A 24,587-nucleotide genomic window follows, 5' to 3' on the forward strand; every position below is an offset into this window, starting at 1 on the left:
TGCACACAGACACTGCTTTCTAGCACCCTCTTCAATCAGATTCCCTCCACCAGCGCTCATAAATTAAATCCAAAACTTAAAACGTGCCAAAGGCTTGTATCTCATAATGTAAAAATATGCCAATACATGTTGTTTTGCCATTTTTTTAAATTTGTGCATGTTTTCAATATGGCATAACAAATACTTGCCCAACTCCATCTGCAATTGGTTCTTTGTGTCCTTTTTTTCCAGGCCTTTTGCCACTGACAAGGCTTTGGTCCAGGGGTTTTCAAAGTCTGTGAATGTTGGTCTGTGAACAGTTCTCCAAAACTATTATCTGAACCTTACCTAACACACATTGTAGTGTATTATTATATAATCATCTTTAAACTAAATTATGTAATGTTTTTGAACGTCCATTCACTCAGCCTCCCCTGCGGAGTCCGCCTCCCTCTTTGAAAAATGTCTTTGGTAAATTGGAAAGAGTTGATTTATCTTTCCAAACTTTCTTTTCAACCATGTGCATCCTGCTGTGTTTTGCAGTCTTTCTTTTGTAATCCGACAGGGTTTTCGTTATCTTGTTAAAAGTACACAACTCTGAATTTACAGAATCCAGGCTCACTGACCCGCTGTCACTCTGCGATGTATTTCATTAGAGATCCCAGAACTCAATCCTCCGAAAACAATATTGCTCTTCTTCTTTCTATTTCATTTAAAGTGATTTCTGCCTCACATTCAGTAACGGTGCAGTTTTTTTTCACTGTCCGCACTTGTGTTGCTTACAAATGTTTCATCTCAAATGAAACATTGCTGATTGCCTTCATGCTGTGATTTGTAATGAGACACAGGTGTATGTGGTGTTTTTTAAATCTAGCAATATAAACAGGTACATAGAGATAGGGGATTGTGTTTGTATCTTTTAACATATTCGGGGCTACCACTCCAATATTGTGCTAAACTCCTGCCAGGCTCAGGCATCTGCAAGCTCGGTTTTTGCTGGGGGCTATTCAAATATCATCACCGCTTAAATTAGCACTTGATTAGCTAAAACCAGATATTTCACAATGGAGCAGCCAGCCTGTCTGCAAACAAACACATGCAGTGTTTTAACAAATGAAAGAGCATGGCATGAAATGCAGTGTCGAAATGATTAAACGAATGGGAATCAAAGTGTAATTATGCTTCATAAAGTGCCTACAGTGGAGGAATGCACAGTGCTATGTACACTGAACAAAAATATAAATGCAACACTTTTGTTTTTGCTCCCATTTTTCATGAGATGAACTCAAAGATCTAAAACATTTTCTATATACACAAAATAACCATTTCTCTCAAATATTGTTCACAAATCTGAAAAACTCTGTGATAGTGAGCACTTCTCCTTTGCCGAGATAATCCATCCCACCTCACAGGAGTGGCATATCAAGATGCTGATTAGACAGCATGATTATTGCACAGGTGTGCCTTAGGCTGGCCACAATAAAAGGCCACTCTAAAATGTTCAGTTTTATCACACAGCACAATGCCACAGATGTCGCAAGTTTTGAGGGAGCGTGCAATTGGCATGCTGACAGCAGGAATGTCCACCAGAGCTGTTGCCCGTGAATTGAATGTTCATTTCTCTACCATAAGCCGTCTCCAAAGGCGTTTCAGAGAATTTGGCAGTACATCCAACCGGCCTCACAACCGCAGACCACGTGTAACCACACCAGCCCAGGACCTCCACATCCAGCATGTTCATCTCCAAGATCGTCTGAGACCAGCCACTCGGACAGCTGCTGCAACAATCGTTTTGCATAACCAAAGAATTTCTGCACAAACTGTCAGAAACCGTCTCAGGGAAGCTCATCTGCATGCTCGTCGTCCTCATCGGGGTCTCGACCTGACTCCGGTTCGTCGTCGTAACCGACTTGAGTGGGCAAATGCTCACATTCGATGGCGTCTGGCACGTTGGAGAGGTGTTCTCTTCACGGATGAATCCCGGTTTTCACTGTTCAGGGCAGATGGCAGACAGCGTGTGTGGCGTTGTGTGGGTGAGCGGTTTTCTGATGTCAATGTTGTGAATCGAGTGGCCCATGGTGGTGGTGGGGTTATGGTATGGGCAGGCGTATGTTATGGACGACGAACACAGGTGCATTTTATTGATGGCATTGTGAATGCACAGAGATACCGCCGTGACGAGATCCTGAGGCCCATTGTTGTGCCATTCATCCACGACCATCACCTCATGTTGCAGCATGATAATGCACGGCCCCATGTTGCAAGGATCTGTACACAATTCCTGGAGGCTGAAAACATCCCAGTTCTTGCATGGCCAGCATACTCACCGGACATGTCACCCATTGAGCATGTTTGGGATGCTCTGGATCGGCGTATACGACAGCGTGTTCCAGTTCCTGCCAATATCCAGCAACTTGGCACAGCCATTGAAGAGGAGTGGACCAACATTCCACAGGCCACAATCAACAACCTGATCAACTCTATGCGAAGGAGATGTGTTGCACTGCGTGAGGCAAATGGTGGTCACACCAGATACTGACTGGTTTTCGGACCCCCCCAATAAAGCAAAACTGCACGCTCCCTCAAAACTTGCGACATCTGTGGCATTGTGCTGTGTGATAAAACTGAACATTTTAGAGTGGCCTTTTATTGTGGCCAGCCTAAGGCACACCTGTGCAATAATCATGCTGTCTAATCAGCATCTTGATATGCCACACCTGTGAGGTGGGATGGATTATCTTGGCAAAGGAGAAGTGCTCACTATCACAGATTTTTTCAGATTTGTGAACAATATTTGAGAGAAATGGTTATTTTGTGTATATAGAAAATGTTTTAGATCTTTGAGTTCATCTCATGAAAAATGGGAGCAAAAACAAAAGTGTTGCATTTATATTTTTGTTCAGTGTAGAATGATGAGTGGGTGCACACATGGAAAAGGCAGAGGAGAAAAATGTAATCTGAAAAGGAATGAAGAAAAACATGCAAATACAGAGGGAGAAAGAGAACGCTAAGGACGGTAGAGTTGCTGTCAAGTGGAAAATGGAAAAGTGGGAGGCATGAGATTTCTTCACTGCTGGCAATAATAATGCATATTTTGTGAAAGTGGAGAGCTTCAGCCCAGTCCACACTATGCCTCTGAGCCCATTGGCCACATCCTAATCACTGCTTAATTATTTAGAGTGAACAACTGCTCTCAAGGCTGCTTTGTTTTCTTTCCCATTGTAATCCTATGGCATATGTTTATTTCTTCTTCTGTCTGGAGCAACAAACTAAACAAACAAAGCCCACATCTTTTCTTTAAATTGCCAAAAGCAATAACAGGAGGGAGGAATCCCCGTAGTCTGCACTTACAAAAGTTCAATAATTGCTTAACTTAGACCACATATTTATTGGAGATTCACACTGTGCAGGCAAGTGAATGGTTAACAACTGTAGGCTTTCGACAATAGGTTGTATCAAATACAAGCTATATAATAAATGCTGCAAAATACCTGCTGTAACTTCACTGATTAGACACAGAGGTCTTGCATGCTTCAATATGTTAAACTACAGAGTGCAGTGCAGCAGCTGTTTCCTGGCATCTGCAGTTTGTTGTTATATTATCCTTAAATACTCTTCACTACGCTCATAATCATGTTTTCGTGCTGTCCAAACTGGCCAAGCTATAATGCAATATTCTTACAATGCACCGAAGTTACAATTATTGCTTTTTTGGCTTTGGTGCCAGGCTTAAACTAAGTGGAGCCTGAGCCATGTTTTTAATGGCCATGGAATAATAATAATAATAATAATAATAATAAAAACAACAATTATTGCAACAATCCAAGTTAGAAAGTCATAGTCGTCTGATTTATACTCCTTTGATTATTTATTTACATATGGTGTATTCTGCATATGCTATACCTCTAATTTTTTTCCATAGAAATTTAAAAAAGATTCACATATTATATAATACCTACTGTATTAATACTTAATGTAGTTTTAAAATAAATATAATGAAACATATTTTCAAATATATAATACAATTTATAAGACTTACTTTTCTTATGTCGACTCAAACTCTTTATGTGGAAACAAATTAGTCCAGTTTCATTGCTAGTTTCACCAAGGAACATGTTTTTACATTTTACCTTCAGTTGGCTACCGAAATGCATGCAGTAACTATATTTCTAAAATGAAACCTCTTTTATAGACTCGTATGCAGTGTGTTGATTTCCAATTTCCAATGGAACCATGTACGTATAGAACATGGACTCGTGATTTATCCTTTTTATTTCATATTGCATCTCGCAAACAACCGTTTAAGCTGAGGTTACAAAAGAAAGGGGATGTGAGGATACAGCCCTACAGTGCTTTGAGTGTTAGTGAAGTCTAAAAAGAAGTAAACATTCCACAAGTCAAGTGCTCTTCTCAGTTAAGAATTACGCAACAACAACAACACAAAGCAGATAGTTAAATATCACTCAATACTCAAGAATGTCTCAAAGATCTCGAACAAAAAAAGGCTTAGCTAAACTTTGTTATTCGGTGTGCACCCTCTGCCTGCACAGTCCTTCACATTAGTGCCAGATGGGCAATTAGAAATATGGTGACTGCATGCTGAGCAGCCACCCACACACTGACTGCAACATTGCCACATGTGGTGAGATTACCTGTTATACTGCTCATATTATATACCTCATTAATGGTCCTTGTCACTGAGCTTCAAACTTCCTCTGCATTGCACACAACAGCCTATAAGGAAGAACAGCTGACACAGAATGTTTTGACATCATAGTCAAATCCTAATGATGTCTTAGCTAGTATGTCCAGCAAAGGTTCTTTAAATAAAGCTTATTTCTATTTGGCTTACAGTATGACATACATTGCGTTAAAACCAATTTACAAGATTGACAGATCTTCCGTCTCCTAGCAAGGAATGCATCACCATTATTCCCTCCCTCCTCACCTCTTTTCTGTAGAGACTGCTTCGTTTCAATGGCCCCCAAATGACATGTTTATGTTCGAGTGACAAAGTCCTTTAAAAGACGCAATAATTATGACGAGAGCGAAGAAGGAAGTCAGTGACCTTATCAAAGACTGACAAAGTCGGAGTAGAGAAGAGGTTATGGTTGATAGACGGGTCAACACAACACGTGGGAGAGCTGTTTGCTTCCCATTCCCAACCGACAGTTACCTATGTGTTTAATGTTAATCACTTTTACAATGGATCTATCCTAACCTCAGGAAATCTATTTAACTGTTACCTCAATCTAACCCAGTTGGCATAGTGCTTTAACCTAACCAACAAGCAGTGTTGTACTAAAAACAAGGTTGATTTGTTTTTACAGTTATTCACAGCATAGACTGACGATGTTGTCTAACTCATGACGCTTTCAGATCAGAATAAAACACATTTAACATTCTAGATCCCAATATTGGATGAGTTTCGTCTCCATAATTGAAGGCAGTGTTCTACAAATACACTGCAACTATAACACCACTGCTTAATTGTTTTCAAATTAGATTGTTGCTTTTCTCAAACTCAACATTTGTCATTTAGCCTGAAATGGTGGTGGTTTAAATACTAAAGTAACACTTTTCAAACCTTCTATGTTTCCCGTTCGCATTTGGCTGGCTTGCTGTCTTATTACCCAGAAACCTCCTGAAAATGAGTTTGTTTTTTCATTAGAGCAGCAGAACGGTGTCATCCTCATTCATCTGTTTGTTCTTCCACTTGACCCCTCGTACCTTGCCGTGCAAGAGAAACACAAATCCTCATGACTGATGGACCTGCTGGCTATTTGGACATCTGTCCTCTCCTTCATAGTCCTGGCAGGGAGAGGTCTAGGTACAGTGTGACAGGCTTCCACAACAGCGTGCACTAACACCCGGTAGAAACATCTCTGTGGCCTCAGCGTCAGAGACCAGCCATTAGTAGGTTGTCAATCTAGCAAGCGCTAACAGTCTTCTGGGCAGCAGTGAGATTCAGCACATGGCTTCCAACGAGGAGGGAGATGAGAGATCATTACAGTCCAGATACATTTAGCTCCTGTAAAGATATAGTGTCTGGGCTGAATATGGCACAATTGTCGTCGTTATGTGGATAATAGCGTCAAATCAGCACAGTATTAAAGCTATGTTTTTTGACAGTGGTATTCCCAGAAGGCTGTGAGCTGCAAACTTTGGTAATATTTGACATTAAGGAACACATGCTCACAAATAATAAGATGATGAATGTCATGCATGTTGACATATTGCTCCCTAATTATCCTTACAGAAAGTCATTATGGTACATTATGTTTTTAGTATGCTTGCACTGTAGGCTATGTGACTAATAAGGTGTTACTTTCAGGAACATTCCTACCTTAATAATACATTCCTACATGCTGGTACATATGTCTAAAAGCAGGTATATAGAGAGGTATTATATAAGTAGGAATAACTCCAAATACATTCCATTTTGAAGGCCAGATGAGAAACCCTTGGTATTTCTTCTGAAATATATAACATCATATTACACATGAGTAGTTTTGGCTCGTTTATTTCCAAAGCATTCAACCTCTTTGGATTAACCGTGTGTCTTCCAATCATGGCTTTGATACATTAGTTATTTTAAATGTATGTGGATAGCCTTTTGTTTTGGTTCTTTCCGAGGGTCTTAGCACACACAAACCAAAGTCAAGAATCTGTGTATTCGCACCTTTAATGGATTCCACTAACATCCTGTTTTCTAACTGAAATCTTAGTAGTATCTGTTTTTAAAATCAAAATCATTGTTATTTAGTAGAAATGAAAAATAAGAAGCACACATTGTAATGTTGGCTTACTAGCTTTTAGTTATCTGGGCTAATGTCACTTGGAGAGCACAAATGCGTGCTGTTGCAGAGAATAACAGTTTGCTTTCAGTTAGACTTCAAGAGTTGGATTTGAGTCTGTATCAAAATTCATCAATAAAACCTTCAGATGTTGGATGATGTTCTGTTTTGTTTCTTTGTTTCTTTTTGGCTTTGTTTTTGTTTTGTTTGTCTACCCTCCCTCCCAAATGTAAAGCGTCTTTGGGTTCAAGAAAAGCGCTATAGAAATAAAATGTATTATTATTATTAGATGTCCATGAAACAGCAGTCCAGCTGGCTCTTCATGGGCTTACTTTCCCTAAATGAGTTGCCTGAAAGGTAATGTAAAATGAGAAGAAAAGAGAGCGTAGTTTGAACTCAAATACCCGTTAGATGCCCAAGAAGTCTGTTTCCTAACCAGATATCTGTCTTCAGCAATAACAAGTACAAACAAACAAAAAAGGAAGCTCTTAATCTATAGTTACCCTTTCAAAAGGACGTCACATCACACTTTTCACATTATTTAAATAATAAATAGACCTTACTTTCTTGAATTCTGTTTGCTTCCTCTTATAATCCTCCCCTTTGCTTTTAGTGTGCCAACTGCACTTCAGCATCACTTCCTCTCTGGAGATAAGGACATTTAAAATATGCATCATTCCAACGCTCTGCTTGTCGTCAACCGACCGCACACAGCTCTGCATATTTCATCAGACAGGTGTACCCGGAGCAACAGTGCTATAGATTATTCACTATGGCATATTATAGGCATTGTTTTGTTTTTCCTAAGTTCTTCCGCACTAGCTGAGTAACACATGCATACCTACAAGTCCACATAAAAACCTTTGCTTGCTTTGGTGTCTTTGATAAAGCCTTGCCCGACATGCAAATGCAAATACACACTGTAGTTTCCCTGGAAATCCAGTTTGTCCTCAAAAAGAGCTTAAAAATCATAGTCTTAAGATACATTTCTGACTTTTTATGAGAAATGTAATTAACCAAGTAAGGCTTGAATAGTCCTAAAAGTGAACAAAGTTGAAGGGGACTCATTTATTAAAAGCTAGGACCAATAGATTTATAGAATTGAACAATGTCAATGATCCCTGGGGTATTTTATGTATATATTGCAAAGGCAATGTGTCACGTGTCACCGCCACTTTCAGGCTAATGACTCTGTAATGGCTCCATATCCATTTAGCCTCATTGAGTTCTATGCTGTGCTCGTCCCGCCAGGTTTTTTGCCTAGTGGTGGATGCTTCAAACACTCGACTGCAAGTGGACCATTCGAGAGCTGGTGGAGTTGCAAAACTGTCTGTGAGCGCAATGGATGCAGGGGAGTCCAGACCTATTGGAATATTATATTTTCTACATGCTTGGGGTTTGAGCTATGGAGATATAACTTCATTAAAACTGTGTGCTGTTTCATACACCCATGTCAGTGTAATTGTTACTATTATCATTTGAACTTTTAGTAGTATGATCATCAATTCTTGTAAAAGTAGTTCCATATTGAATTTGTATTTAATTTTTAAATATGTTTGTGTAAACTATGTCTCCATCAACACCATGGACAGCAACACTCATCATGTTACCCTTTAGTTGTCTTTCAGCACCATGGACAGCAACCACCAGTACGTATTTAAATATATATTTGTTTTGTCTAAATGCTTCTTTAGCCCTTTGAAGCCCACATTTGGTCAGTTCAAGAAACGCAGAATCGCTTTATGTTCGACCCAAAACATCGATATTTAAGGATATTGACTAGAAATATTGAAAACAGTCTTAACTGAACGGCGCATGTACTGGTAGAGTATATACTAATCAAGTCGTTGAAATCCCTTAATTCATATTCGTTTTTTGTTTATTACTTTGTTTCTATGTAGCTCATTTCAGCCCCATGGAAAGCATCTATATGAAGCGTGCTTTGTAGTTATGTTGTATCACCATGGACAGTGTTCTCTTCACTTTGTTAGCTATAGTTGAACAAACTCCACAGAGCCTGTGCTGTATTTTTTTTAAAAAAGAGATTAGCTGGGAGTCATTCCAAGTTTAAATTAACACATCCATACAGTCACGTTGTACTTTATGCAAAGTGCTACACGTGGCATAGTGTGACACCTTCTGTGCCACTCACCGCCTTCTCACTTTATTTTTATTTTTATGAAAACCTAATTTACCGAAATCACAAAGCCTCTCTTCACCTTTGCTTAGTTTCCCAAAGTTCCGTCGCCTTAATTGATCGCAGTCAAGCTACTGTATAACCTACAGCCTTGATGTAAATGTTACCCATCTGTAGAAAAAAGTCACGACACTACCTCTTATCCTCAAACACCCTCAGTTCCCTCGCCTTCCTCCTCATCCAGTCCAGACCCACCCCTTACTGTCTGCCATGACCGTCCTCTACAATACGAGACTGTATTCTTTGTACCTCCCCTTTCTCGCTCTCAGTCTGTGCATCCCAGCCTCCCTTCCTAGATATCCATCCCACACCTCTCCAACCGCAAACGGCTCGGTGAGAAAAAAAAGAGAGAACAGAACAGTTTAAAACACGTCGGCATAAATCTCACAACCAGAGCTCCCCTTTTCTCCTTCCCCTCCTGACGGACTTCATTACTTTATTTCTCTGCGCACCAATGCCCAAGACCACGCCGAAACGAAGGATTTTTTTCCCTTGAGCATGAAAAGGATTGCCAAATCATCCGCAATCCAACATCACCGATTGAGCCACCAGCATGAGCACTGGATACATATGCTCCAGCAGAAGTTGTTGGCTCGAGCAATAACACATCTTGGACCGCAAATACAGCTAAGAGGGGAGAGTCAGTTTTAGGTAAGTATCCCGGCTTGGACCTCTAACATTGAATGAGAGAATGTTATATATGTTCTTCTTCTTCTGTCCATCACTGACCACGAGGTAGTGATGGGGTAGGCAGGGCTATATTGTGGCACAATTATGGCGATGTTGCGTGGTCAGCATGTTACTGAGGTGGCCGGTGGTATCCTTTTTCAGGATTGAGGCGATTTTGTTCTTTGCACTGTGAAGCGACCTTTTAAATAATCGGCGTGCAAGTCCTTCCAAGCTCCGCCCGGACCGAATGTAGACGGAGCGTTCTTAGGCTATTACAATGATATCATGACTCTTATAACCTTATTAAACCCATCATCTCCAAACATTATGCAAATGAGTTTTTCTCTCGATTAGGGTGCACTGATTGCGATCTCTTTGCACGTTGTGAGACAGCATCTTCCCGCGGTGATGCTGCAGAAGTGCAGATAACATGGAGCATAAAACACCGGGAGAAACAATGATCTCAGAATTGGCATATTACGCGGACCTGCCGCGGCTTTATTGAATGGCATTAGAGGGGCAACATTCATTCAGAGTGAAGGTGCATTAGCAGGCCTGCAGATCTCTGTGGAGTCGGCATCAATATTTGTGTTCAAGCTAAAAACGTTTGCAGTCCAGTCGTGGCTTTTTACATCCATGTTGATCAATTCGTCCCGGAACTGCATGATCCATTAACTAAAAGTGAGTGCCATCCCAGCTTGGATATTGGACACGGGATGAGTTGCGGTCATGCTTCCTGGTATTATTATGTTTTCCTCCGTGTTACGACTGAATTACTGCCCGTATTGGATTCTGTGAAAGCAAATAGTCAGCTGGAACTGTGTTCCTGTGTACGTGCTGGTCTGAGTTGTACGTGGCTCTAAAGGCGCGTGCAAGAAAGCACGTATGCTGGCTTTATTGTGTGTGCGCGGGTATGTCACCAGTGAGGCAAAGTTGCCGTTCCCTGTTCCCTCAAGTTGCTTTGATTGCTGTTCCACTGACTAACTGCGAGGGGAGCTCATGCTCTTTTACTCCAGGTGTCATTATGTGGCTAAAGGCAAGATAACTGTGTATCATACTGATACCAAGTCTATGACATTAGAGACGTGGCTTCTCTTGGAAATTGGTCCGGAAGCATTCATCTGCACTTCCATAACTGTCACTGCAGTTTTTAGTTTTTGTTGGAAAGCAAGCCTAATGAGCTACATACATGTAAAAACAACAAATATACTCAGAAAAACAATGCCATGTATAATAAAAGACAAAACAAAGAAAATAATGGCCATAATGCAAGAAACATATTTCAATACCACTGAAGTGAAATATGTTGAGAGCGGGCTGAACATTTATCTGTGTGGCTCCCAACTGTGAAAAATCCTGCATTCTGAATGTGAACTTTAAGTTAAGCTTTAATGTTTGAAATTGACATTATACTGAACATAAGTCAATACATCCTGCAGTATTGTTTTGCCTTCGTCTCCAAATGTGCAGAAAATTGCACTGACAGCAGCGGAACCTGCTGAAGAAAAGCAGCCTTACTCAGTATGCCTCATTCAATCTGGTGGCCTTTTCATTGGCAAAACGCTGGCAACATGTAATCATTTTTTCAGAGGGAAGGCATTTCACATCACATTGCCAACATGAAAATGCCAGCAGTAGCTTAAAGCTCTATTTGTGTCATGGCTTGAGATGACCCAATGTTGATGATGCTTTCCAGGACTGAAGAGAGAACATTCAGCCACAGAGGTCCTTTTACAGACCTTGGCACTGCAACGCATGGATTGTCTATAAAGCATGTGACTTTGATTCTTAACAGGCAAGAAAATGAACAAAAACAGATATAATAAGACACGGAAAATACAGTTCCTGCTTCCAACCTTTACACACAGAGCTGCTCTAGTAACCTATCGTGTGTATCTTACTTTCAATCTGTCATTGTGGTGGATAGAGATTAGTATAGTTCGGCAGAACCCGCCATCTCCCCCTCTCTCCCTCGATGTCACTGTCTTTGTATTCTAGTATTAGCACGCTATTGTTTATACGTGGGGGCTGGTTGCAGCTGTACAGGCCAGAAGGCTACCTCCCATGAGCTTTGAAAAAAATCTGTTTTCATCAGAAACAAACAACAGGGTCACATAATGACATGTGACAAAATCTCTCAGAAAAGCTGGTGAGCTTACACAACGTCTTTGAGAGGCAGCTGAATCATTTGACATACAGTAGGGGCTGTTTGACCTATAGTGCTGCTGCTATCAGTCTCGTAAGACCACATGGAGGCGAACCATGCTCATATAGTATGATGTTCAAAATGAATTCTCACCCCGTAGGCTCACAATTAAAGGGTTGGCGATCACAAGTGGTTAATTACATTTTTGCACACCATGACATTCAAACCATGTTAAGCCTTGATTAACAATTCCAGAAGTAACATTTGTTTTTTTTCTTCTTCCTAGAACGGCCTAAAAAAAATCCTTTCTTTGAACCCCCATGCACAGAACATGGACATATTGAATTGAGACTGTGAGAACTCAATCATAGTTTTAACATTGATTGTTGAATCCACTGCTCTTTTCCATCGTTGTCAGTGACTACAGACACACATTTGGGGCTCTGTGTGAAGCCCCGGGGGAGCTGAAAGCAGGCTCAGAAAAGCATCACAATAGTGACAATTGTATTGTTACAAACTATTTAGACATTCAACACTCACAGTTTGTCATCTGAATGCAGCGGTTTCTGTCCAGTCTCCAGTGTCTCCCTCTTGTTCTCCCTAACAGTAGGGTACCACCGTCTGAGTGTTTGTGAATGAGCATAAGCACCATTTTATAATGCAATCAAGAAATACATTGCCCATCAAAAATTAACTAACCAGAAATTAATTATTTATCAAGAGAAATATATAAATGCACTATTTTCTGAAAGCAAAGCCTATTGTTTGGCTTGCCCCTTGACTGCTGATGAATCAGAATACGATGTTAAGTAAAAATCATTAATTATTAAGTTCATTTAGAGGAGCTGCAGTTCAGGAGTTTTGCAGTGGAGTTCATATTTTTGCAAGATTTGTTGGGGTTTAGCATTCAAATGAAGGAGAAAACCACTTATTTCGGCTTTCAAATGTGCACGATCAGACCTTGCATATTTGGTTAAGAATCAAAGTCCTCTGCAAATGATTCATCTTGACCTAACATTTGGTGGTTGCCATGCAAGAGACACAAAAGTGATGCTAATTTGAGACTCTGGAAACCTTGTCCCTGTTTTATTAGGCAGTTCCAGGCGGCTCAGTTATTACTCCTTAAAATATGATATCTATGACAACACAGTTATAATATCAGTCATTAATCTGGCACGACACAGCATGTTCTTTCCTTGTTTGGTGATGGCTGTTGTTGTACATCCGTTTGGACTTTCTGCCTGGTGTTGCCGTGAGTAAGAGAGAGAGAGGAAGAGATATGTTTTGATTTGCTGTGGTCTTTCACTTCAATGAACAATAGAGGTCTGCACTGGCCGGCGATTACACAGAGAACCTTTTAACTTCATTTGCTTCACTGTTGCCTCCCATATTCCCTCCAGCAATGTCATTTGATCTGTTCCAGTCTAGAAGTTGTGTCTGAGATATCCTAATCGAAATACTGTCTTCTCAGTCGTAAAATATATCTTCAAGCCCAGATTCATATATAAATGAAATGCAGCTGTGACTTTACAATTGGCAAATCGGTTGCAGACATTCTCTTTTTCACCTGCATCTGTTTGGTAATTGTATGGGTCGCCAAAGCATGAATACACCTGTGGGGAAAATGTAATACTGCGGGGATCATGTTCTACATCAGCTTGTCTGGTTGATATGTTATCCATGTTACATATATCTATATATATCTACAAAACCTATACACCCAACATATATTTTTAGGCTACTGTTCACACACAACATTTCTTACTATTATAATCTACAATATCCATTTTACGGCAACTAAAGCATGAGGAAGGTATTGTACAACTTGCTCCCAAATGCATCACCACAGATGCAGCAAGCTGTTTTTAGAAAAAAAAGAGATAAGCCCACTATACACTGTAAGCTACCTGCCTAGCACTTAACGTCAGACAACGATTGCGACTAAATGGTGCCGGATTTGTCTGCTCAACGCGCAAATAAGCCGACTAACATTTTTTGCCATATCAACTTTGTAAGTGTCTTAATATGACAGTGTTATATTTACAGTTGGGCGTTGCTGCCAAGTGGCCATGACAATCTTAATCATAGGTTTAAGGTTGATATAATGATTTTGATAAATGTTAACATGGTAACCCAGTTATCTTGTAGAGTCGTCTATCACACAGACAGTTCACACATTGTAATTGAGTTGCATGTAATCATCATTGGTCATGTGCCCAGTACACCATGCTACTAGAAGAAAACTATGGTGTAGTTACTTCATTTTTATGGTTTCTGCCATTTTGCTCAACATTGGAACTCATCTTTTCAACACAATAATACATAGCCTGTCTGCTTTGGGAGCCCTGTGTGAATGATTTCCTTCTAGCCGCATGCTTCAACAAAGTCAGTTCTCAAAGTTCTTTACACTTCTGTGGCACACATCCAGCTGGTTGGTCATAACTCAGTGTGATTGTGGTGGTTACAGCTTCTAGGAGGGTGCCACCGCGCCGACAGTGATTTCCAGGGTGCACACTGAAAACTATAGCTCAGATACACCGGTGATTTTCAGCATGGTAACTCTTATTTATTTTCATAAACACTGTGCACAGAAGTGCATTAGTGGCATATGTTATCTCTCTCTCCTCTTCTAAAAGTAGTCATAAAGTGAAGAGAATGATATTAGATGGGTCATTTGACAAGTGATTGAATTGGTTGAATGATTTAGCCCAAACAAACTGAAAAGCACAAGTTAATTACAATGTATAAAGTTTTCACTTCAATCAGACGTCTGGCTTACTTCCGATGGTCAGCATTGGGTTCATTATTGTATGCTTGTAAAGATAGCCATTCACCTACTGAGTGCATCCTTTGAAGCTTAATGGGGAAAACAATCGACAAGCAAGCAATAGAAAAATAGCCAGCACTTTAGCTTTACTCTGTGAGTCTGTATCGTTCATAATTGGTTTAGATCACTATGGTAAAAAAGGGATTTCTCATCTTCTGAAAATTAGCCCCTCTTAAAAAGCACTTTGTACACTGTCAGTGTGTTGAAGCAGGGAACATCCTTTCAAGCACTTAAAGGGGGTGATAGGATTAATTGATTTGCAATAAAGTTTTAAAAAGTGGTCATTTTGACTGTCATGTACAAGTGCACCACAGACTTGCCCCAGTCACAACCAATCCAACACACATTTTATTGTATTTATTTGTTTTCATTTAAAACAATCACAGTTATCAATAATACATCTGTTATTTAGCAAAAAATGATTAAATCAGATATAACATTTTTTTTAAGTAATGGAATACGACATTTGTCTTAACCCTGCACTGTTACACTTACTGTTAAAGTAGATACACAAATCCAAAGTATAACTTGAGTCAGCTAAGCGTCTGCCAGTGTAATCACGTGCAATCATGGAACGATAATCTTTCCAACACATTTTAAATAGGCCTTGCACAGAGAAGTTTTTAATCTTGAACAAATCTTTTTGGTGCTGACTATCAAATTTGAAACACTCCCTGCTGGAACATTTTACTAACCTCCAAATATTCCTTAAGATAAGAAGATTTGGGATCCAAATATGGAGCCTGGATTGAGATAAGAAGCTGCTATTTTCAGTACAGACAGTAAGTCCCAATCTGGAAGAATTGAGCAGCTGAGCAGTCATTTGGGAGCGAGGGTTGATTCACAGACTGACCCATGATGATGGGATGCTGTCGAGGCGATGCACTTCTCATGCCAGTGGCTCCCAGCATCAGTGGCCTATATTGCAGCTCAGCCTGAAATGCAGCAAATTACTGATTCAATATGAATATTCAAATTGGGTTGGAATGATATGCTTTTTTTACCAGTTGAACTGCTTCACTGGCTTAGCTTAATTTACAAAGCTAATTGTATATTTCTTATATAATCTGTTTGCAGATAAAATGTTCATGGATCTGCATTAGTATGCTGACTTGGTTGTGATGATTAGAGGCAATTTGTGACCTAACCTGTAATCACTTATTTAATTCACATTTTGATTACAAGTTTCAGCCACAAATTATGACTTTTCACAAACTAGAGGTTTGTTAAGGCACCCGGCAAACCAGGCCTTTTCATAATTAATTAATGTATGTATCATGACATTAATGCATGGTTCCCCTTTTTAAAAAGGGGGATCAGAGGGTGTGTGCCAATTACAGAGGCATCACACTACTCAGCCTCCCCGAGAAAGTTTACTCTAATGCGGCTTTCACACCAGCGCTTTTCCCTTTCTAGCTCCGAGCTAGAGCTTTTCTGGTTCAGCTCCGGTTTCCCTTTTCTGCTCCCGCTCTGTTCACACCGCCCAGCACCCAACTGGTGCTGCCGCTGCTGCGTCATGACGTCATCGTTTACATCGCTGATATTCTCCCCAACGGCATTACGGCGCTCACAGCAACAACAACAACAACAACAACAACAACAACAACAACAACAACAACAACAACGGGGAACTGCGTCGGGTCGATGATCGTGTTGCTTTTAATCACACGAAGCCAGATTAAATTGAATAACGACTTCTCCAACCTTATACTTTGCTCCAGAGTGCCGTGGTTCATTGTTTATTAATGTGTTTCTGCAGCATTTACCGACCGCTGCAGTGTTGGCTGCTCTTCCACGGGAGTTTATTCTCCTCCGTTAGCTCCCGGTTAGCTCACACTGCTGCGGCTGCTCTAAAGTATTCACTGTCCGACTCACACAAGCAGCTGATACATATCCCCAGTTCCCCTTAGCCTAAGTGAATGTGTGTCAGTCTGAATTGACGCTGTTTGGTATCACAACGCTGTTATGAAAGTTTCTCTGGTATAAAATGGGTGATGTTAGCATAGCAACCGAAGCTAAACTGACTACTTGCTATTGCTATCCTATTGTGGCATAAACCGTTTTCTACAGGCACATTTTACCGGCGTATTTTTATTATGATTCTACTTGTGATAGTCGGACACGACAACCTGTGCAGCACATGTATTGATTCCATCCGATAGCTGCTATAATAAAAAACAAAACGTCTGCTTCTCTCCACAATGATCAATAACAATGAACGGATGGTCAAAGTAAGGTACAAATAAACAGAATCACACGAAGCCTGGTTAGTGTTGCCTGACTTTATAAAGTGTGTTTATAAGCACTACTGCTTGTAGGCAGGCATGACAGTCGACCCATGTTCGGGGGAGGAGGGTTTAGTTTCCTGCACGCCTCGACGTAAGAGAGACGTAAGCGACGCCACCTCTTACATGTAGCTCCGAAGCTCTTGCCTCTAGACCGACAATTTTTTGGAGCTGGAAGTGAACCCGATTCCGGAGCTAAGAGCCGGCGCCGCTGCGGTGTGAACAGGAAAAACCGCCGCTTTTCAGGCTCCAGCTCCGAGCCGGAGCTGAAAAAGCGCTGGTGTGAAAGGGGCATAAGGTACTCGAAAGGAGGGTCAGGCCGATTGTTGAACCTCAGATTGAGCAGGAACAATGCGGATTCCGTCCTGGTCGTGGAACGACGAATCAGCTTTTTACTCTCGCAAGGATCCTGGAGGGGCCTGGGAGTACGCTTATCCGGTCTACATGGTTTTGTAGACTTGGAGAAGGCGTATGACCGAGTTCCCAGGGAGATACTGTGGGAGGTGCTGCGGGAGTATGGGGTGAGGGCAGGGCCGCCCCTCCCTACAGGCCAATCACGCAGGCTGCATGGGGCCCCGCCTTGCGCAGGGGGCCCCGCCCAGAGGGCCTCAGCTGCTGTGCACAGTTCTCCGCTCAGTTCTCCGCTCAGTTATCCGCGCACAGCGAGAGAGAGTGAGAGTGAGAGGTGACAAGGGGAGCACGTCTGTAACCCGACACCGTTGCAATGAATCAACATCTGACCAATCACGGCTTTGATACGGCCACTAGTGCAGGTGAAGAGATGTCGGCGAAAAGACAGTTTCAGTCCGGCGCAAGCAAGAGGGAAAGAAAAAAAACATGAAGAAACTAGAGCATCACTCGAAGGTGGGTTATTGTTGTATGAGTCAAATGTACAACTTGCGAATGTTGTATAAGTCAAATTGCCAATTGCCATCTTAAAACAAACTGCAATTCACGACATGAAGAAGGCAGTCTCTGCAGAGCATACAGGCTAATGGAGATGCAGTTATTTCCAGCATTCTTTATTTAACATTCATTCAAGTATGTGATGCCTTTGATCTGCTAATGTACAGGAGGAAGACTGATACACTGTCTGTCTAGTTGGCTTACATAACAGTTAAAGTTTACACCTTAAAAAACATGGAGCATTTTTTCCCCTTTTATTCATTTTTATGTCAATTTGCACATTTCATGTTGACGCTCAGCCTCTCCCCTTAACTCCTAACAGTCATCATCATGGTGACGCTCAGCCTCTCCCCTTAACTCCTAACAGTCATCATCATGGTGACGCTCAGCCTCTCCCCTTAACTCCTAACAGTCATCATCATGGTGACGCTCAGCCTCTCCCCTTAACTCCTAACAGTCATCATCATGGTGACGCTCAGCCTCTCCCCTTAACTCCTAACAGTCATCATCATGGTGACGCTCAGCCTCTCCCCTTAACTCCTAACAGTCATCATCATGGTGACGCTCAGCCTCTCCCCTTAACTCCTAACAGTCATCATCATGGTGACGCTCAGCCTCTCCCCTTAACTCCTAACAGTCATCATCATGGTGACGTTCAGCCTCTTCCCTTAACTCCTAGCAGTCATCATCATGGTGACGCTCAGCCTCTCCCCTTAACTCCTAGCAGTCATCATCATGGTGACGCTCAGCCTCTCCCCTTAACTCCTAACAGTCATCATCATGGTGACGCTCAGCCTCTCCCCTTAACTCCTAACAGTCATCATCGTGGTGATGCTTAGCCTCTCCCCTTAACTCCTAACAGTCATCATCATGGTGACGCTCAGCCTCTCCCCTTAACTCCTAACAGTCATCATCATGTCAACCACAACACAGAGAAACACTGATAGAAATGTGTGTGTAGTTGTAGATGCATTGCTGACAGAGGGAACTAGAATACAGATTTAAGAAATATCAGTTTTTGAGCATGTCATAAGCATGTTTTGTCTGGACTATATTACAACTACATTATAATAAAATAATATAGTATTTATATTATTGAATTGATTATGATTATTATTATTAGTAGAAGTAGTTTATTTGCATTAATTATATTTTAATCTTTGTGAGGCTAGTATTTGGCAGGAAATGCAGACGTATTCACCTGTAAACGCATACTGAACGACATACATGCACATTTACCATTTACCTCACTGTATAAAAAAGTAACTGTGTTGATAATAATAATAAACAGGAATTATATTTGCAAAGTAGCCTACTTTGTTTCCAAAAAAAAATGTTTTCACTCCTGTCGGTTGTGTGGGGGGGGGCTCATCTCACAATGTTGCTTGGGGCCCCAAGTTGGCCAGGGGCGGCCCTGGGTGAGGGGGTCTCTACTCAGGGCCATCCAATCTCTGTACTCCCAAAGCGAGAGCTGTGTCCGGGTCCTCAGCAGTAAGTCGGACCCATTTCCGGTGAGGGTTGGCCTCCGCCAGGGCTGCGCTTTGTCACCAATCCTGTTTGTAATATACATGGATCGGATTTCGAGGCGTAGTCATGGGGGAGGGGGTCTGCAGTTCGGTGGACTAAGGATTGCACCACTGCTTTTTGCAGATGATGTGGTTCTAATGGCTTCATCGGTCTGCGACCTTCAGCACTCACTGGATCGGTTCGCAACCTAGTGTGAAGCGGCTGGGATGAGGATCAGCACCTCCAAATCTGAGGCCATGGTTCTCAGCAGGAAACCAATGGACTGTCCACTCCAAGTAGGGAATGAGTCCTTACCCCAAGTGAAGGAGTTCAAGTATCTCGGAGTCTTGTTCTCGAGTGAGGGAACAATGGAGCATGAGATGGGCCGGAGAATCGGAGCAGCGGGAGCGGTACTGCAGTCGCTTTACCGCACCGTTGTGACGAAAAGGGAGCTGAGCCAGAAGGCAAAGCTCTCTGTCTACTGGGCCATTTTCGTTCCTACCCTCACCTATGGTCATGAAGGATGGGTCATGACCGAAAGAACGAGATCGCGGATACAGGCGGCCGAGATGAGTTTTCTCCGCAGGGTGGCTGGTGTCTCCCTTAGGGATAAGGTGAGAAGTTCAGTGATCCGGGAGGGACTCGGAGTTGAACCGCTCCTCATTCGCGTCGAAAGGAGCCAGTTGAGGTGGTTCGGGCACCTAGTTAGGATGCCACCTGGGCCCCTCCCTAGGGAGGTGTTCCAGGCACGTCCAGCTGGGAAGAGACCAAGGGGTAGACCTAGGACCAGGTGGAGGGATTATATCTCTTCGCTGGCCTGGGAGCGCCTTGGGATCCCCCAGTCAGAGCTGGTTGATGTGGCCAGGGAAAGGAAAGTTTGGGGCTCTCTGCTGGAACTGCTAACCCTGCGACTCAACCACGGATAAGCGGGAGAAGATGGATGGATGGATGACACAGGTTTTTATATATGCCGTTTTAGTTTCTCAGTTTTTTCTTTCGGTTGCCACTTTGTTTGAATTTGATTAGGTGTGTCTGGGCTTTTAAGAAAAACACATGTCAAGCAGCAATGTGTGTCCCCTTAAAAGTAACTTCTTTAGCAAAATTGACATAATTTTTAAGAGTCAAAGAAGATTAATGCTGCATTCTTTGTCTGAAACATCTGAGTGCTGTAAAAGCCATTGTGCCACTGACTCCAGAAGTAGAACATGAATGGCCTTACACAGCACTTTCACAAAAGTACCGACCTATAGATTTTCTCTATATATCTGACCTTGTGTGTGTGTATGTGTGTGTGTATGTGTGTGTGTATTGTATGTCCCTCTATTCACTGTGGGCTTTTTGAGTGGCTGCGGCTGAACATCTGCCACAGCAGCAGACATGTATATTAATAAGAATTCATACATAGATCCTTCATGTACACCAATGCCAATCGTACGTGTCCCGATGGATGAACCATTAGAACATTTGCATATCTAGTATGTGAGTTTCATTGCCAAAGCACCACATCCTGTCACACTTAGCCTGAGGGACGTTGAAAAGAGATCTGTGCATATTTGTGATCGTTTGGCCTTGCCTCCAGGGCTGTTGCTATGGTAACTCTTATAACCTTGTATCACATCTTCAACTAGTGTTTGTGTATTTGGTCAGCTTAATATCTACTTATCATTCATGCAATCATTTTTTGAAATGTACCCAATGAATGAAGAATGAGAAAAACAGTTATTAGCTGAGTTTCATAATGACCTGTCTTTTGAAATAATGTGTTTCACTGCTATAGTTGGAATATCGTGAATATTTATTTGTGTAGAGGCAGATTCACACCTGAACCATGTTATATTGTTTTTAATATTATTATAATTAAATTGGATTTGCCTCAGGATAAATAATTCAATTAAAAGACAACAGAATACAAATATTCTATCTCATCCAGACATACAAATGTTATTACTTGGCCTTTAGATAGTCTTTATGCTTACATTTATAATTATTGTTATACTAAAACTCTCTCTTTGTATTCATAGCATGTCACAATGGCATCAATATTCTCAAGTTAGATGTTCACAATCAAGGTTTGTTGTTTTAAATGCACATTTTAAAACTTGTGGTGGACTATGTTCATACACACATTGATAACAGATGTATTTACTTCAAAAATCTTTCAAATTCTGTAATTATTGACATTTACAGGTAATAAGCTAGAGTGATGCGGCCGAAAATCTTTTTTGTTATGTTCCCAGTTTTCTGGATCCGTTCAAAGTAAGAAGTTTGTCTGAGTTGAAAGGGATGGGATAAAAACACATTTAAAAAAAGCAAGAACTAAAACTGAACCCTTCCAAATCCCAGATGTAATGTCCGCTGAAGGAAACAAGCCAGCAGATGTTCACTGAAAGACACTATAGCAGAAGGAACTGTGAAAACACCAACTCTAATGAAAAACTGAAAAGCTACCATCTATTGTACAAATGGTCATACTGTAAAATCCAAAAACTACTTTAATTCCTCAATTAAAATAAGAATAATTCTCAATCATGGGAGAGAAACTGTGTCAAAACACCATTTTCATTTTAGGACATTTAACAGAAAATATATTACTTTCACCCATAGAGGGTACCAGCTGTGTTTTATTAGGAGCTTTTCTTAAATCATGGATGAAAAAAGTCAATCTACAAAAGCGCTAATAGTTTGCTGGAAAGAGGGTTAGGTCAACTGTCAGCATGGTTTCTGAAAAGAAGATCAAGCGATGCATATTTATTAAAAGTAGAAAGGCAACTGTGGCCAGAAATAATAAAAATACACACAGCCCTGAATACAATTAACGAGAAACTTAGTAGGACAAATATATAGGACAGCTTAGAGTTTTAAAAAACAGTTTACAAAAACTTGTTTGCCCTTGTTTTAAGTTGTATCTTAATAATTAATCACATTGCTTAAAGATTGTATTTTTTCTTCTCACCATGAAAGTCAGAGTGTAAGTGGAAATGTGCTTTGAGAAGGCTGCTAATCTTTACAACATTTTATGCTCAAAACTATTTAGGGAAATTAAGTAGATCTACCAACCACTGGCCACATCTCCAATGTTTTTAGAAAATCGTTTTTTATTATGAAGCTAATACTACACATACACACAGTCCATTTTTTTGGCCAGATTTAGCATCTATACCATACAACAGGGGTCGGCAACCTTTTTGATATGAAGTGCCATTACAAAAAACAAATTGTTATCAGCGTGCCGAGAAGAGCTCGCTTCTCTCCAGTCATTTAAGCTAAAGTGGATTATTGAACCTGAAGCTTGTTGCTTCTGCCCTGGGAGACGACAGAGAGTCATCCCCCCTTTTTCCTCGACTACGGTCTGGGAGCCGACAGGACAGTTCAACACACAGATGGCCAGTCCGCCCCTTTGTAGCATATTATTTCGATGAGAGATGAGCAGATCGCCACTGGGCTTTCAACTACAGACACAGCCACGCAAAAACTGCGGCATTTGTACAGCTCCTTATGGGTACTGCAATTAGTGAAGTGCTTTCCTCTGTCGTGAAACGATCAGCATTGCACCACGGAGGAAAGTGGCAGAAAGTCACCTGGAGATAAAGAGAGCGGGGCTGCGTTGCGTGCATGGCTTCCTTCTGCAGGTAACAGGGAGACGCGCTCTGGCGGCGGTCTCGTTCAGGATCCGAAAATAAAATGTATGCCACTTATTCCTAGTGTGCTACTGGTTACGGTGCCGCATGCCACCATTGGCCACGTGCCAGGTGTTGCCGACCCCTGCCACACAAGATCAAGCGGTCCGGCACATGGATTACATGTACATACTATTCATAATTTCAAAGACCGCTTGTAATGGAAATGCCCGGAGCCTCTTCACCACCGACTGAACTAAACATACAAATTCTCCTATATGACAGGATGGAATAAACCAGTCTCGCTGCCGCAGAGGCCTTCATGCACTGTTGGACTCCATTTGTCTCTACTTTGGTTACCATAAAGACTGTTGAGATTACTAATAAACAATGGCAGTGGGTTGCCACCTGGTGATTGCCTGCTGGAGGAAGGAGACCCAACCAGCTGGCCATTCTTCATCACTGGTGCCAGCCGCGGCCCCTTCCTCAGCACCTGTGTAGTGCTCAGTGGAGAGGAATGCTAGCTTTCTTGTGCATCCATCATCCTCTGTAGGTTATAACCCTGTCACAGACTGCAGGCAAGACTCACGCTGTATGTTTATGATAGAAGCTTACCGGCTGTTGTGTAGCATGGTATATTTTCGTGCTGTGTAAGCTGGTGCCATTGTGCTCTGGCTGCAGCTGCCTTAAGTGAGTCTAGTACTGAGTTCCACTTCAGAGAAGAGACGATTGGAGGGCGAATACAAGCTCCAAGTCAGTCAATTGGCCCTGAATTGCTAGAACTTAACTGCAATATCAGCAGTGCAAAAAGAAAAGTGGCTGCCTTGGTCAACAATTTTCTCGGCTTAACCTGCTCAGCCCCTTACATTGACATCAAGGCCAGGTGGATAGGGAGGAAGTGGAAGGAGGAGAGGCACTGTGCTCGATTTATCAGTAATTATGGAGTGCTATTTTCTCTGTCTCCTATCTATGTCTGCCCTGGCCATTCTTTACTCTTGACACCCGGTGATCATGTAACACAAGGACGTTGCTATTAAAGGTGGAGAGAATTGGAGGGGGCCTTTCTCCTGATCCTCTTTTAGGGGATGCAGGTTGACAGATGGTGAGCACGGGGATACATGAGCGAGAGGATAAAGGAGAATGGAGCTGTTTCTTCAAAATCAGGAGGTTTTGTAAGGGTTAAGCGGTACGAGGAGTATCTAGGGAATCTTCTGTAGTCTTTTCTGTGAGCATAAAAAAGCCTTGCCAAAGGACACATTAACTAATTTCATTTTTAGATGAACTAAAACAACTGTAATAATGTGAAATTCCGTTGTAAAACAGAGAGGTCTTTATGGTGTTCCCCCTGGGCTTGCTTTGCACTGAGTCAAAAGCAATCACGAAATGTTCGGGGTGATTATAATCTGCTTTGGGACAATTGTGTATCAGATAACATGAAACAGCTGATGCAACCTAGGCCAAATGTTGTGCCTTAACACCTCTTTCAATTTTAGATTATACCTGCCAGCAAAAAGTGACTCAACACATCTGTAAAAAGAAAATCAAAAAACTCATCTCATTGATTTTTACTGCAGTCTTTTCATGGATATGCAACATCTAGACCACAAAAAGCCAAATGGTGGCAGCTAATTATTTCTACATTCATTTGATTATAATTG

General features: G+C 41.5%; 1 protein-coding gene across 1 annotated transcript in view; it reads left to right on the forward strand.

The window, feature by feature from the left end:
- The first annotated feature begins 9,251 nt into the window (after window positions 1-9,251).
- brinp1 (bone morphogenetic protein/retinoic acid inducible neural-specific 1) overlaps window positions 9,252-24,587 on the forward strand; it is a 140,673-nt gene continuing 125,337 nt past the window's right edge. Inside the window, exon 1 of the mRNA XM_034205115.1 lies at window positions 9,252-9,624. The gene's annotated coding sequence lies outside the window, so the exon portion shown is untranslated. The remainder of the gene's footprint in view (window positions 9,625-24,587) is intronic.

This window comes from Gymnodraco acuticeps, unplaced genomic scaffold (assembly GCF_902827175.1).
Source record: "Gymnodraco acuticeps unplaced genomic scaffold, fGymAcu1.1, whole genome shotgun sequence".
NCBI classification, from domain to species: Eukaryota; Metazoa; Chordata; class Actinopteri; order Perciformes; family Bathydraconidae; genus Gymnodraco; species Gymnodraco acuticeps.